The sequence below is a fragment of the Hemiscyllium ocellatum genome, chromosome 16 (assembly GCF_020745735.1).
Source record: "Hemiscyllium ocellatum isolate sHemOce1 chromosome 16, sHemOce1.pat.X.cur, whole genome shotgun sequence".
Lineage (NCBI taxonomy): Eukaryota > Metazoa > Chordata > Chondrichthyes > Orectolobiformes > Hemiscylliidae > Hemiscyllium > Hemiscyllium ocellatum.
Genome location: NC_083416.1, coordinates 19178131 through 19191998, shown reverse-complemented (window position 1 = coordinate 19191998; position 13868 = coordinate 19178131). Strand labels below are relative to the sequence as shown.

General features: G+C 52.5%; 1 protein-coding gene across 1 annotated transcript in view; it reads right to left on the bottom strand.

The window, feature by feature from the left end:
* Positions 1-13868, bottom strand: part of LOC132823549 (soluble guanylate cyclase 88E-like) — a 187781-nt gene that overhangs the window by 15079 nt on the left and 158834 nt on the right. The window lies entirely within an intron of this gene.

Genomic DNA, 13868 nt, shown 5'->3' with positions numbered 1-13868 from the left:
GGTTAGTCCAGTTAAGTTTCTGGTGAATGGATGTTGATCATGGGGGATTCAGTAATGGTAAGGCCCTTGAATGTCATGGGACAAAGGCGATCATTACCACATATTTGTGTGTTACAAATGTTTCTTGCTACTATTCAGCCTCAGCCTGGATATTGCCTGTGTCTGGCTGCATTTGGGCATGTACTGAAGAGTTGTGAATGGTGCTGACTATTGTGCATTCCTCAGCGAACATTTTCACTTCTAACCATGTGATGAAGAGAAGGTGATTGATGAAGCAGCTGAAGCTGGTTGGACCTAGAACACTGTCCCAAAGAACACCTGCAGAGATGTCCTGGAGCTGTAATGACTGATCTCCAACACCACAACCATCTTCCTATATGCCAGGCATGATTCTAACCAGCAGAGAGTTTGTCACCCGGTTTCCATTGATTCCAGTTTTGCGAGGGCTCCTTGTTTGGTTAAATGGGGCCATGATATCAAGGGCTGTCACTTTCACCTTTCCTCTGGAAAGTAACTCTTTTGTCCATGTTTGACCCTAGGCTGTACTAAATACAGGACCTGAGTGGCCCTGTCAGAGTCCAAACTGGACGTCAGTGAGCAGGTTATTGCTGAGCAGATGCTGCTGATTGCACATTTTTTGGGCAGATGTCAGTGTTTGGTCAAGTGCAGCATGCTCTAGAGCACCAGTCTTCAGTCCTATTGTGCCAGGGTCTATAAGTTCAGCAGGTTCCAGTGCCTCCAACTGTTTTTTCAAATCATATGGAGCGAATTGAAATGGCTAAAGGTTGGTATTTGTGCTACTGCAGGCCCATGGAGGAGGTTAAACTCAGTTAGCGCCCCCGTACACCTGGTTGAAGATTGTTGTGGATGCTTCCACCTTTTCTTTCACACTAATGTGCTGGGCTCTCCCATCTTTGAGGAAGGGTATGTTCATGGAGTTTCCTCCTCCTGTATGTTGCTTACTTGTGCACCATCTGCCACATCCCAACCTGGCAGCGTGGTTCTTCAGGACTTGGTCAGTTTGTCAGTAATTTTATGGTGGTATGGGGATTTCTGGAAGAATAGGTACAGTGCACTGAAACAGAATCCACGCTGGGCACCCAGACAGATTTGGGGTAGAGGGGGCCAATTGGGGTACTCAACTGCACTGGTGTTTGCGTTCCTGGGCAGTAGGGGTATCCAGGCAGTATCAAAGTCTGGGATACACAGGCAGTATTAACATATCCTTTGTACAGTTGCCTTAAGCGAAGTGACCTTATGGGAATGATGTGATTGCGTTGGAGAGGGTGCAGAGGAGATTCACCAGGACGATGCCCTGGGATGGAGCATTCCAACTATGAAGAGAGGCTGGATAAGCAAAGCTTGTTTTCTTTGGAGCAGAGAAGGCTGAGGAGGGAATCTGATCCAGGGGTATAAGATGATGAAGGGCAGGGGCAGCATGGATAGGAAGCAGCAGTGAAAGAATCAGTAACAAGGGGTATAATTTTAAGGTCACAGGCAGGAGATTTAAAAGGAATTTGAGCAAAATTATTTTCACTCAGAGAGTGATGGGGCTCTGGGATGCACTGCCTGTGATGGTAGTTGAGGCAGGAAACATCACACCATTTGAAAGGTACATGGAAGATCATTTGAAGGTAACTGGGGAGACAAAGGGGAACATAGATGTAATTGTCTGATGGCCACTTCTGTGCAATCAAATTCTTAATATTGGGGTACATGGGCAGTGTTGAGCTACAGAGGCAATATTGGGATGCACGGGCAGTATCGGAGTACATGAGCAATTTTGAGTACAGTGGCAGTATCGGGATACAAGGATAATTTTGGGATACACAGACAGTATTGGGGTACACAAGCAATATCAGGGTAGATGGGCAATATTGGGTACGTGGGCCATATTGGGATGCATGGGCAGTATCAAGATACATGGTCAATTTCAGGGTACATGGGCAGTATGGGGTACATGGGCAGTATTGGGGTGTACGGGCACTATCAGGGTACATAGGCAGTATCAGGGTACATAGGCAGTATCAGGGTACACAGGCAGCATTGGGGTACACAGGCAGTATGGGGGTATACAGGTAGTATTGGGGTGCACTGGAAGTATCAAGGTACACAGACAGTATCAGGATACATGTGCAGTATCAGGGTACACAAGCAGTATTGGGGGATACAGGCAGCATCGGGGTATACAGGCAATATCAGGGTACACTGGAAGTATCGAGGTACAGGGGCAGTATCAAGCTACAGTGGAAGTATTGGGATACACAGGCAGTAACAAGGTGCACAGGCAATGTCAGGGTAGAGGGCATCGGGCAGCCTCAATGTTCCCGGGCATTATCAGAGTACAGGGTATCTGGGCAGCCTCGGTATTCCAGGGCAGAATGAGAGTACAGCGTATCTGGGCACGCTCAGTATTCCAGGGCAGTATCAGGGTACAGGGTATCTGGGCAGGTGCAGTATTCCAGGGCATAATCAGGGTACAGGGTATCTGGGCAGGCTCAGCATTCCCGGGCAGTATCAGGGTACAGGGTATCTAGGCAGGTGCAGTATTCCAGGGCATAATCAGGGTACAGGGTATCTGGGCAGGCTCAGTATTCCCAGGCAGTATCAGGGCATAGGGTATCTGGGCAGGCTCAGTATTCCCGGGTAGTATCAGGGTACAGAGTATCTGGGCATGCTCAGCATTGCCAGGCAGTACCAGGGTACAGAGTATCTGGGGAAGCTTAGTATTCCCGGTCAGTATCAGGGTACAGGGTATCTGAGCAGCCTCAGTATTCCCAGGCAGTATCAGGGCACAGAGTATCTGGGCAGGCTCAGCATTGCCAGGCAGTATCAGGGTACAGAGTATCTGGGCATGATCAGTATTTCCGGGCAGCATTAGAGTACAGTGTATCTGGGCAGGCTCAGTATTCCCAGGCAGTATCAGGTTTCGGTGTATCTGGACAGCTCAGTATTCCCGGGCAGTATCGGGGACAGATTATCTGGCCACGGTCAGCATTCCAAGGCTGTATCAGGGTGCAGGGTATCTGAGCAAGCTTAGTATTCCTGGGCAGTATCAGGGCACAGGGTATCTGGGCAGGATCAGCATTCCCGGTTCGTATCAGGGTATAGGGTATCTGGGCAGCTCAGCATTCCCAGTCAGTATCAGGGTACAGGGAATCTGGACAGGCTCAGCCCTCCTGGGCAGTATTCCTGGGCAGCATTAGAGTGCAGTGTATCTGGGCAGTTCAGCATTCCCAGGGCAGTATCAGCGTAAAGGTTATCTGGGCAACCTCAGTATTCACTGGCAGTATCAGGGTACAAGGAATCTGGGCAGGTTCAGTATTCCCGGGCAGTGTCAGGGTACAGGGTATTTGGGCAGGTACAGTATTCCCGGGCAGTATCAGGGTACAGGTTATCTTGGCAGGCTCAGTACTCCCAGGCAGTATCAGGATACAGGGTAGCTGGGCAGGTGCAGAATTCCTGGACAGTATCAGGGTCCAGGGTATCTGGCTCAGTATTCCCAGGCAGTATCAGGGTACAGGGTATCTTGGCAGGCTCAGTATTCCCAGGCAGTATCAGGGTACAGGGTATCTTGGCAGACTCAGTATTCCCAGGCAATATCAGGGTACAGGGAATCTGGGCACATTCAGTATTCCCAGGCAGTATCAGGGTACATGATATCTGGGCAGGTTCAGTATTCCCGTGCAGTATCAGGGTACAGGGTATTTGGGCTGGTGCAGTATTCCCGGGCAGTTATCAGGTTACAGGTTATCTTGGCAGGCTCAGTACTCCCAGGCAGTATCAGGATACAGGGTACCTGGGCAGGTGCAGTATTCCCGGACAGTATCAGGGTACAGGGTATCTTGGCAGGCTCATTATTCCCGGGCACTATCAGGTTACCGGGTATTTGGGCAGGATCAGCATTCCCTGTTCGTATCAGGGTACAGGGTATCTGGGGAGCTCAGCATTCCCAGTCAGTATCAGGGTACAGGGAATCTGGACAGTCCCAGCACTCCTGGGTAGTTTCAGGGTACAGAGTATCTGGGCATGATCAGTATTCTCGGGCAGCATTAGAGTACAGTGTATCTGGGCAGCTCAGCATTCCCAGGGCAGTGTAAGCGTACCGGGTATCTGGGCAGGCTCAGTATTCCCAGGCAGTATCAGGGGATAGGGTATCTGGGCAGGCTCAATATTCCCGGGCAATATCAGGGTAGAGGGAATCTGGGCAGGTTCAGTATTCCCAGGCAGTATCAGGGTACATGGTATCTGGGCAGGTTCAGTATTCCCGGGCAGTATCAGGGTACAGGGTATTTGGGCTGGTGCAGTATTCCCGGGCAGTATCAGTGTCCAGGTTATCTTGGCAGGCTTAGTACTCCCAGGCAGTATCAGGATACAGGGTACCTGGGCAGGTGCAGTATTCCTGGACAGTATCAGGGTACAGGCTATCTGGGCAGCTCAGTATTCCCGGGCAGTTTCGGGGACAGAGTATCTGGCCAGGCTCAGTATTCCCAGGCAGTATCAGGGTACAGGGTAATTGGTCAGGCTCAGCATACCCAGGCAGTACCAGGGCACAGGGTATCTGGATGGGCTCAGTATTCCCAGGTAGTATGAGGGTGCAGGGTATCAATGCAGGTGCAGTATTCCCGGGCAGTATCGGGGACAGATTATCTGGCCAGGCTCAGTATTGTAAGGCTGAATCAGGGTACAGATTATCTGGGGAGCTCAGCATTCCCAGGTAGTATCAAGGTACAGGGAATCTGGACAGGCTCAGCATTCCCTGGTAGTATCAGGGTATCGGGGTATCTGGGCATGATCAGTACTCCCAGGCAAGTATCAGGGTACAGGATATCTGGGCAGGCACAGTATTCCCGGGCAGTATCAGGGTACAAGGTACCTGGGCAGGCTCAGTATTCCCGGGCAATATCAGGGTACAGGTTATCTTGGCAGGCTCAGTATTCCCGGTTCGTATCAGGGCACAGGGAATCTGGGCAGGCTCAGTATTCCCAGGCAGTATCAGGATGCAGTGTATCTGGGCAGGTGCAGTATTCCCGGACAGTATCAGGTTTCGGGGTATCTGGGCAGCTCAGTATTCCCGGGCAGTATTGGGGACAGAGTATCTGGCCACGCTCAGTATTCCAAGGCTGTATCAGGGTACAGGGTATCTGGGCAAGCTTAGTATTCCAGGGCAGTATCAGGGTACAGGGTATCTGGGCAGGCTCAGTATTCCCAGGCAGTATCAAGGTACAGGGTATCTGGACAGGCTCAGCATTCCCAGGTAGTATCAGGGTATCAGGGTATCTGGGCATGATCAGTATTCCCGGGCAGTATCAGGGCACAGGGTATCTGGGCAGCTCAGTATTTCCGGACAGTATCAGGGTACAGGGAATCTGGGCAGGTTCAGTATTCCCAGGCAGTATCAGGGTACATGGTATCTGGGCAAGTGCAGTATTCTCGGACGGTATCAGGGTACAGGGTATCTGGGCAGATGCAGTATTCCCCGGTAGCATCAGGGTACAGGTTATCTTCGCAGACTCAGTACTCCCAGGCAGTATCAGGGCACAGGGTATCTGGACAGGCTCAGTATTCCCGGGCAATATCAGGGTACAGGGTATCTGGGCAGCTCAGTATTTCCGGGCAGTATCAGGGTACAGGGAATCTGGGCAGGTTCAGTGTTCCCAGGCAGTATCAGGGTACATGGTATCTGGGCAAGTGCAGTATTCCCGGACGGTATCAGGGTACAGGGTATCTGGGCAGGTGCAGTATTCCCCGGTAGTATCAGGGTACAGGTTATCTTCGCAGGCTCAGTACTCCCAGGCAGTATCAGGGCACAGGGTACCTGGACAGGCTCAGTATTCCCGGGCAGTATCAGGGTACAAGGTACCTGGGCAGGCTCAGTATTCCCGGGCAATATCAGGGTACAGGTTATCTTGGCAGGCTCAGTATTCCCGGTTCATATCAGGGCACAGGGAATCTGGGCAGGCTCAGTATTCCCAGGCAGTATCAGGATGCAGTGTATCTGGGCAGGTGCAGTATTCCCGGACAGTATCAGGTTTCGGGGTATCTGGGCAGCTCAGTATTCCCGGGCAGTATTGGGGACAGATTATCGGGCCACGCTCAGTATTCCAAGGCTGTATCAGGGTACAGGGTATCTGGGCAAGCTTAGTATTCCAGGGCAGTATCAGGGTACAGGGTATCTGGGCAGGCTCAGTATTCCCGGGCAGTATCAGGGTACAGGGTATCTGGGCAGGCTCAGTATTCCCGGGCAGTATCAGGGTACAGGATATCTGGGCAGCTCAGTATTTCCGGGCAGTATCAGGGTACAGAGTATCTGGGCATGCTCGGTATTCCCAGGCAGTATCAAGGTACAGGGTATCTGGACAGGCTCAGCATTCCCAGGTAGCATCAGGGTATCAGGGTATCTGGGCATGATCAGTATTCCCGGGCAGTATCAGGGTACAGGGAATCTGGGCAGGTTCAGTATTCCCAGGCAGTATCAGGGTACTTGGTATCTGGGCAAGTGCAGTATTCCCGGACGGTATCAGGGTACAGGGTATCTGGGCAGGTGCAGTATTCCCCGGTAGTATCAGGGTACAGGTTATCTTCGCAGACTCAGTACTCCCAGGCAGTATCAGGGCACAGGGTATCTGGACAGGCTCAGTATTCCCGGGCAGTATCAGGGTACAAGGTACCTGGGCAGGCTCAGTATTCCCGGGCAATATCAGGGTACAGGGTATCTGGGCAGCTCAGTATTTCCGGGCAGTATCGGGGACAGATTGTTTGGCTAGGCTCAGTATTCCCAGGCAATATCTGGATACAAGGTATCTGGCCAGGTGCAGTATTCCCGGATACTGGATATTCCCAGGCAGTATCAGGCTACAGGTTATCTTGGCAGGCTCGGTGATCCCAGGAGAAAGTGAGGACTGGAGATGATGGAGATCAGAGCTGAAAATGTGTTGCTGGAAAAGCGCAGCAGGTCAGGCAGCATCGAAGGAACAGGAGAATCGATGTTTCAGGCATAAGCCCTTCTTCAGGAATCTGCTGCGCTTTTCCAGCAACACATTGTCAGCCCAGTACTCCCAGGCAGTATCAGAGCACAGGATATCTGGGCAGGCACAGTATTCCCAGGCTGTATCATGGTACAGGATATCTGGGCAGGCTCAGTATTCCCAGCAGTATCAGGGTACAGGGTATCTGGGCAGGCTCAGTATTCCCGGGCAATATCAGGGTACAGGGAATCTGGGCAGGTTCAGTATTCCCAGGCAGTATCAGGGTACATAGTGTCTGGGCAGGTTCAGTATTCCCGGGCAGTGTCAGAATACAGGTTATCTTGGCAGGCTCAGTATTCCCGGTTCGTATCAGGGTACAGGAAATCTGGGCAGGCTCAGTATTCCCAGGCAGTATCAGGATGCAGGGTATCTGGGCAGGTGCAGTATTCCCGGACAGTATCAGGTTTTGGGGTATCTGGGCAGCTCAGTATTCCAGGGCAGTATTGGGGACAGATTATCTGGCCACGCTCAGTATTCCAAAGCTGTATCAGGGTACAGGGTGACTGGGCCAGCTTAGAATTCCCGGCCAGTATCTGGGTACAGGGTATCTGAGCAGGCTCAGTATTCCCAGGCAGTATCGGGGACAGAGTATCTGGGCAGGCTCAGTATTCCCGGGCAGTATCATGGTACAGGGTATCTGTGGAACACAGCTTTCCAGGGCAGTATCAGGGTACAGGGTATTTGGGCAGCTCAGTATTCCCAGGCAGTACCAGGATACAGACTATCTGGGCATGCTCAGCATACCATGGCAGTACCAAGGTACAGGTTATCTGGGCATGCTCAGTATTCCCAGGCAGTATCAGGGGACAGGCTTTATGGGCAGCTGAGCATTACAGGCAGTATCATGGTACATGGTATCTGGGGAGCACAGTATTCCCGGGCAGTATCAGGGTACAGGGTTTCTGGGCAGCTCAGTATTCCCAGGCAGTATCAGGGTACAGAGTATCTTTGCATGCTCAGCATTCCCAGGTAGTATCAGGGTACAGGGTATCTGGACAGGCTCAGCATTCCCAGGTCCTATCAGGGTACAGGATATCTGGGCATGATCAGTATTCCCGGGCACTATCGGGGTATGGGGATCTGGGCAGCGCAGCATTCCAGGCAGTATCAGGGCACAGGATATCTGGGCAGGCACAGTATTCCCGGGCAATATCAGGGTACAGGGTATCTGGGAAGGCTTAGTATTCCCAGCAGTATCAGGGTACAGGGTATCTGGGCAGGCTCAGTATTCCCAGGCAATATCAGGGTACAGGGAATCTGGGCAGCTTCAGTATTCCCGGGCAGTATCAGGGTACAGGTTATCTTGGCAGGCTCAGTACTCCCAGGCAGTATCAGGATACAGGGTACCTGGGCAGGTGCAGTATTCCCGGACAGTATCAGGGTACAGGGTATCTGGGCAGCAGCAGTATTCCCCGGCAGTACCAGGATACAGGTTATCTTGGCAGGCTCAGTATTCCCGGGCAGTATCAGGGCACAGGGAATCTGGGCAGGCTCAGTATTCCCAGGCAGTATCAGGATACAGGGCATCTGGGCAGGTGCAGTATTCCCGGACAGTATCAGGTTTTGGGGTATCTGGGCAAGCTTAGTATTCCAGGGCAGTATCAGGGTACAGGGTATCTGGACAGGCTCAGTATTCCCGGGCAGTATCGGGGACAGAGTATCTGGCCTGGCTTAGTATTCCAAAGCAGTATCAGGGTAGGGTGACTGGGCCAGCTTAGAATTCCCGGGCAGTATCAGGGTACATGGTATCTGAGCAGGCTCAGTATTCCCAGGCAGTATCGGGGACAGAGTATCTGGGCAGGCTCATATTCCCAGGCAGTATCATGGTACAGGGTATCTGTGGAACACAGCATTCCAGGGCAGTACTAGGGTACAGGGTATCTGGGCATGCTCAGTATTCCCAGGTAGTATCAGGGGACAGGCTTTATGGGCAGCTGAGCATTACAGGCAGTATCATGGTACATGGTATCTGGGGAGCACAGTATTCCCGGGCAGTATCAGGGTACAGGGTTTCTGGGCAGCTCAGTATTCCCAGGCAGTATCAGGGTACAGAGTATCTTTGCATGCTCAGCATTCCCAGGTAGTATCAGGGTACAGGGTATCTGGACAGGCTCAGCATTCCCAGGTCCTATCAGGGTACAGGATATCTGGGCATGATCAGTATTCCCGGGCACTATCGGGGTATGGGGATCTGGGCAGCGCAGCATTCCAGGCAGTATCAGGGCACAGGATATCTGGGCAGGCACAGTATTCCCGGGCAATATCAGGGTACAGGGTATCTGGGAAGGCTTAGTATTCCCAGCAGTATCAGGGTACAGGGTATCTGGGCAGGCTCAGTATTCCCAGGCAATATCAGGGTACAGGGAATCTGGGCAGCTTCAGTATTCCCGGGCAGTATCAGGGTACAGGTTATCTTGGCAGGCTCAGTACTCCCAGGCAGTATCAGGATACAGGGTACCTGGGCAGGTGCAGTATTCCCGGACAGTATCAGGGTACAGGGTATCTGGGCAGCAGCAGTATTCCCCGGCAGTACCAGGATACAGGTTATCTTGGCAGGCTCAGTATTCCCGGGCAGTATCAGGGCACAGGGAATCTGGGCAGGCTCAGTATTCCCAGGCAGTATCAGGATACAGGGCATCTGGGCAGGTGCAGTATTCCCGGACAGTATCAGGTTTTGGGGTATCTGGGCAAGCTTAGTATTCCAGGGCAGTATCAGGGTACAGGGTATCTGGGCAGGCTCAGTATTCCCGGGCAGTATCGGGGACAGAGTATCTGGCCAGGCTTAGTATTCCAAAGCAGTATCAGGGTAGGGTGACTGGGCCAGCTTAGAATTCCCGGGCAGTATCAGGGTACATGGTATCTGAGCAGGCTCAGTATTCCCAGGCAGTATCGGGGACAGAGTATCTGGGCAGGCTCATATTCCCAGGCAGTATCATGGTACAGGGTATCTGTGGAACACAGCATTCCAGGGCAGTACTAGGGTACAGGGTATCTGGGCATGCTCAGTATTCCCAGGTAGTATCAGGGGACAGGCTTTATGGGCAGCTGCGCATTACAGGCAGTATCATGGTACATGGTATCTGGGGAGCACAGCATTCCCGGGCAGTATCAGGGTTTCTGCGCAGCTCAGTATTCCCAGGCAGTATCAGGGTACAGAGTATCTGGGCATGGTTAGCATTCCCAGGCAGTATCAGGGTACAGGGTATCTGGACAGGCTCAGCATTCCCAGATCCTATCAGGGTACCGGATATCTGGGCATGATCAGTATTCCTGGGCAGTATCGGGGTATGGGGTATCTTGGCAGCTCAGCATCCAGGCAGTATCAGGATACAGAGTATCTGGGCAAGCTTAGTATTCCAGGGCAGTATCAGGATACAGAGTATCTGGGCAAGCTTAGTATTCCCGGGCAGTATCGGGGACAGAGTACCTGGCCAGGCTTAGTATTCCAAAGCTGTATCAGGGTACAGGGTGACTGGGCCAGCTTAGAATTCCTGGGCAGTATCAGGGTACAGAGTATCTGGGCATGGTCAGCATAGCAAGGCAGTATCAGGGTACAGGGTATCTGGGCATGTTCAGTATTCCCAGGCAGTAGCAGGGTACAGGGAATCTGGACATGCTCTGCATTCCCAGTTCGTACCAGGGTACAGGGTATCGGGGAGCTCAGTATTCCCGGGCAGCATCAGAGTACAGTGTATCTGGGCAGGCTCAGCATTCCCAGGCAGTATCAGGGTACAGGGAATCTGGGCAGGCTCAGTATTCCCGGGCAGTATTGGGGACAGATTATCTGGCCAGCTCAGTATTCCAAGGCTGTATCAGGGTACAGGGTATCTGGGCAAGCTTAGTATTCCAGGGCAGTATCAGGGTACAGGGTATCTGGGCAGGCTGAGTATTCCAGGGCAGTATCAGGGTACGGGGTATCTGGGCAGGCTCAGTATTCCCGGGTAGTATCGGGGACAGAGTACCTGGCCAGGCTTAGTATTCCAAAGCTGTATCAGGGTACAGGGTGACTGGGCCAGCTTAGAATTCCCGGGCAGTATCAGGGTACAGAGTATCTGGGCATGGTCAGCATAGCAAGGCAGTATCAGGGTACAGGGTATCTGGGCATGTTCAGTATTCCCAGGCAGTAGCAGGGTACAGGGAATCTGGACATGCTCTGCATTCCCAGTTCGTACCAGGGTACAGGGTATCGGGGAGCTCAGCATTCCCAGTCAGTATCAGGGTACAGGGAATCTGGACAGGCTCAGCATTCCCAGGTAGGATCAGGGTACAGGCTATCTGGGCATGATCAGTATTCCCGGGCAGCATCAGAGTACAGTGTATCTGGGCAGGCTCAGCATTCCCAGGCAGTATCAGGGTACAGGGAATCTGGGCAGGCTCAGTATTCCCGGGCAGTATTGGGGACAGATTATCTGGTCAGCTCAGTATTCCAAGGCTGTATCAGGGTACAGGGTATCTGGGCAGGCTGAGTATTCCAGGGCAGTATCAGGGTACGGGGTATCTGGGCAGGCTCAGTATTCCCGGACAGTATCGGGGACAGAGTATCTGGCCAGGCTTAGTATTCCAAAGCTGTATCAGGATACAGGGTGACTGGGCTAGCTTAGAATTCCCGGGCAGTATCAGGGTACAGAGTATCTGGGCATGGTCAGCATAGCAAGGCAGTATCAGGGTACAGGGTATCTGGGCATGTTCAGTATTCCCAGGCAGTAGCAGGGTACAGGGAATCTGGACAGGCTCAGCATTCCCAGTTCGTATCAGGTACAGGGTATCAGGGAGCTCAGCATTCCCAGTCAGTATCAGGGTACAGAGTATCTGGGCATGATCAGTATTCCCGGGCAGCATTAGAGTACAGTGTATCTGGGCAACTCAGCATTCCCAGGGCAGTATCAGGGTACAGGGTATCTGGACAGGCTCAGTATTCCCAGGCAGTATCAGGATCAGACTATCTGGCCAGGCTTAGTATTCCAAGGCTGTATCAGGGTAAAGGGTATACCTAGTATTCCCAAGCAGTATCAGGGTGCAGAGTATCTAGGCATGCTCAGTATTCCCAGGAGGTATCAGGGTACAGGGTATCTGGGGAACTCAACACTCCCCGTTTCTACTTCCTGCCCAAAATTCACAAACCTGACTGCCCCGGCCGACCCATTCTCTCAGCCTGTTCCTGCCCCACTGAACTCATCTCTGCATACCTCGACATGGTCCTGTCCCCCTTGGTCCAAGAACTCCCCACCTATGTTCAGGACACCACCCACGCCCTCCACCTGTATACGTCCATCCCCCATCAAGAAGGACTCAAAGCTCTCCACTTCTTCCTTTCCCGCCGTACCAACCAGTATCCTTCCACTGACACCCTCCTTCGACTGACTGAACTGGTCCTCACCCTGAACAACTTCTCTTTCCAATCCTCCCACTTCCTCCAAACCAAAGGAGTAGCCATGGGCACCCGCATGGGCCCCAGCATGGGCCTCATCGTAGGATATGTGGAACAGTCCATCTTCCGCAACTACACTGGCACCACCCCCCACCTTTTCCTCTGCTAAATCGATGACTGTATCGGCGCTGCCTTGTGCCACGAGGAGGTTGAACAGTTCATCCACTTTACCAACACCTTCTACCTGACCTCAAATTTACCTGGACCGTCTCAGACTCCTCCCTCCCCTTCCGAGACCTTTCCATTTCTATCTCGGACGACCAAATCAACACAGACATTCACTATAAACCGACTGACTCCCATAGCTACCTAGAGTACACCTTCTCCCACCCTGTCCCTGTAAAAACGTCATCCCATATTCCCAATTACTTCGTCTCCGCCACATCTGCTCCCAGGAGGACCAGTTCCAATACCATACAACCCAGATGGCCTCCTTCTTCAAAGACCGCAATTTCCCCCCCAAACGTGATCGACGATGCCCTCCACCGCATCTTCTCCATTTCCCGTTCCTCTGCCCTTGAGCTCTGCCCCTCCAATTGCCACCAGGACAGAACCCCACTGGTCCTCACCTACCACCTCACCAACCTCCATATACATCACATCATCCGTCGTCATTTCCGCCACTTCCAAAAGGACCCCACCACCAGGGATATATTTCCCTCCCCTCCCCTATCAGCGTTCCTAAAAGAACACTCCCTCTGTGACTCCCTCGTCAGGTCCACACCCCCCACCAACCCAACCTCCACTCCCGGCACATTCCCCTGCAACCGCAAGAAATGCAAAACTATCGCTCACACCTCCCCCCTCACTTCCCTCCAAGGGATCCTTCCATATCCACCACAAATTCACCTGTACCTCAACACACATCATTTACCGCATCCGCTGCACCCGATGTGGCCTCCTCAATATTGGGGAGACAGGCCGCCTACTTGCGGAACATTTCAGAGAACACCTCTGGGACACCCGGACCAACCAACCCAACCATCCCGTGGCTCAACATTTCAACTCCCCCTCCCACTCCACCAAGGGCATGCACGTCCTTGGACTCCTCCATCGCCAGACCATAGCAACACGACGACTGGAGGAAGAGCGTCTCATCTTCCGCCTAGGAACCCTCCGCCCACAAGGGATGAACTCAGATTTCTCCAGTTTCCTCATTTCCCCTCAGCCCACCTTGTCTCAGTCTAATCCTTCGAACTCAGCACCGTCTTCCTAACCTGCCATCTTCTTCCTGACCTCTCCGCCCCCACCCCCACTCCGGCCTATCACCCTCACCTTAACCTCCTTCCAACTATCGCATTTCCAATGCCCCTCCCTCAAGTCCCTCATCCCTACCTTTTATCTTAGCCTGCTGGACAGACTTTCCTCATTCCTGAAGAAGGGCTCATGCCCAAAACGTCGATTCTCCTGCT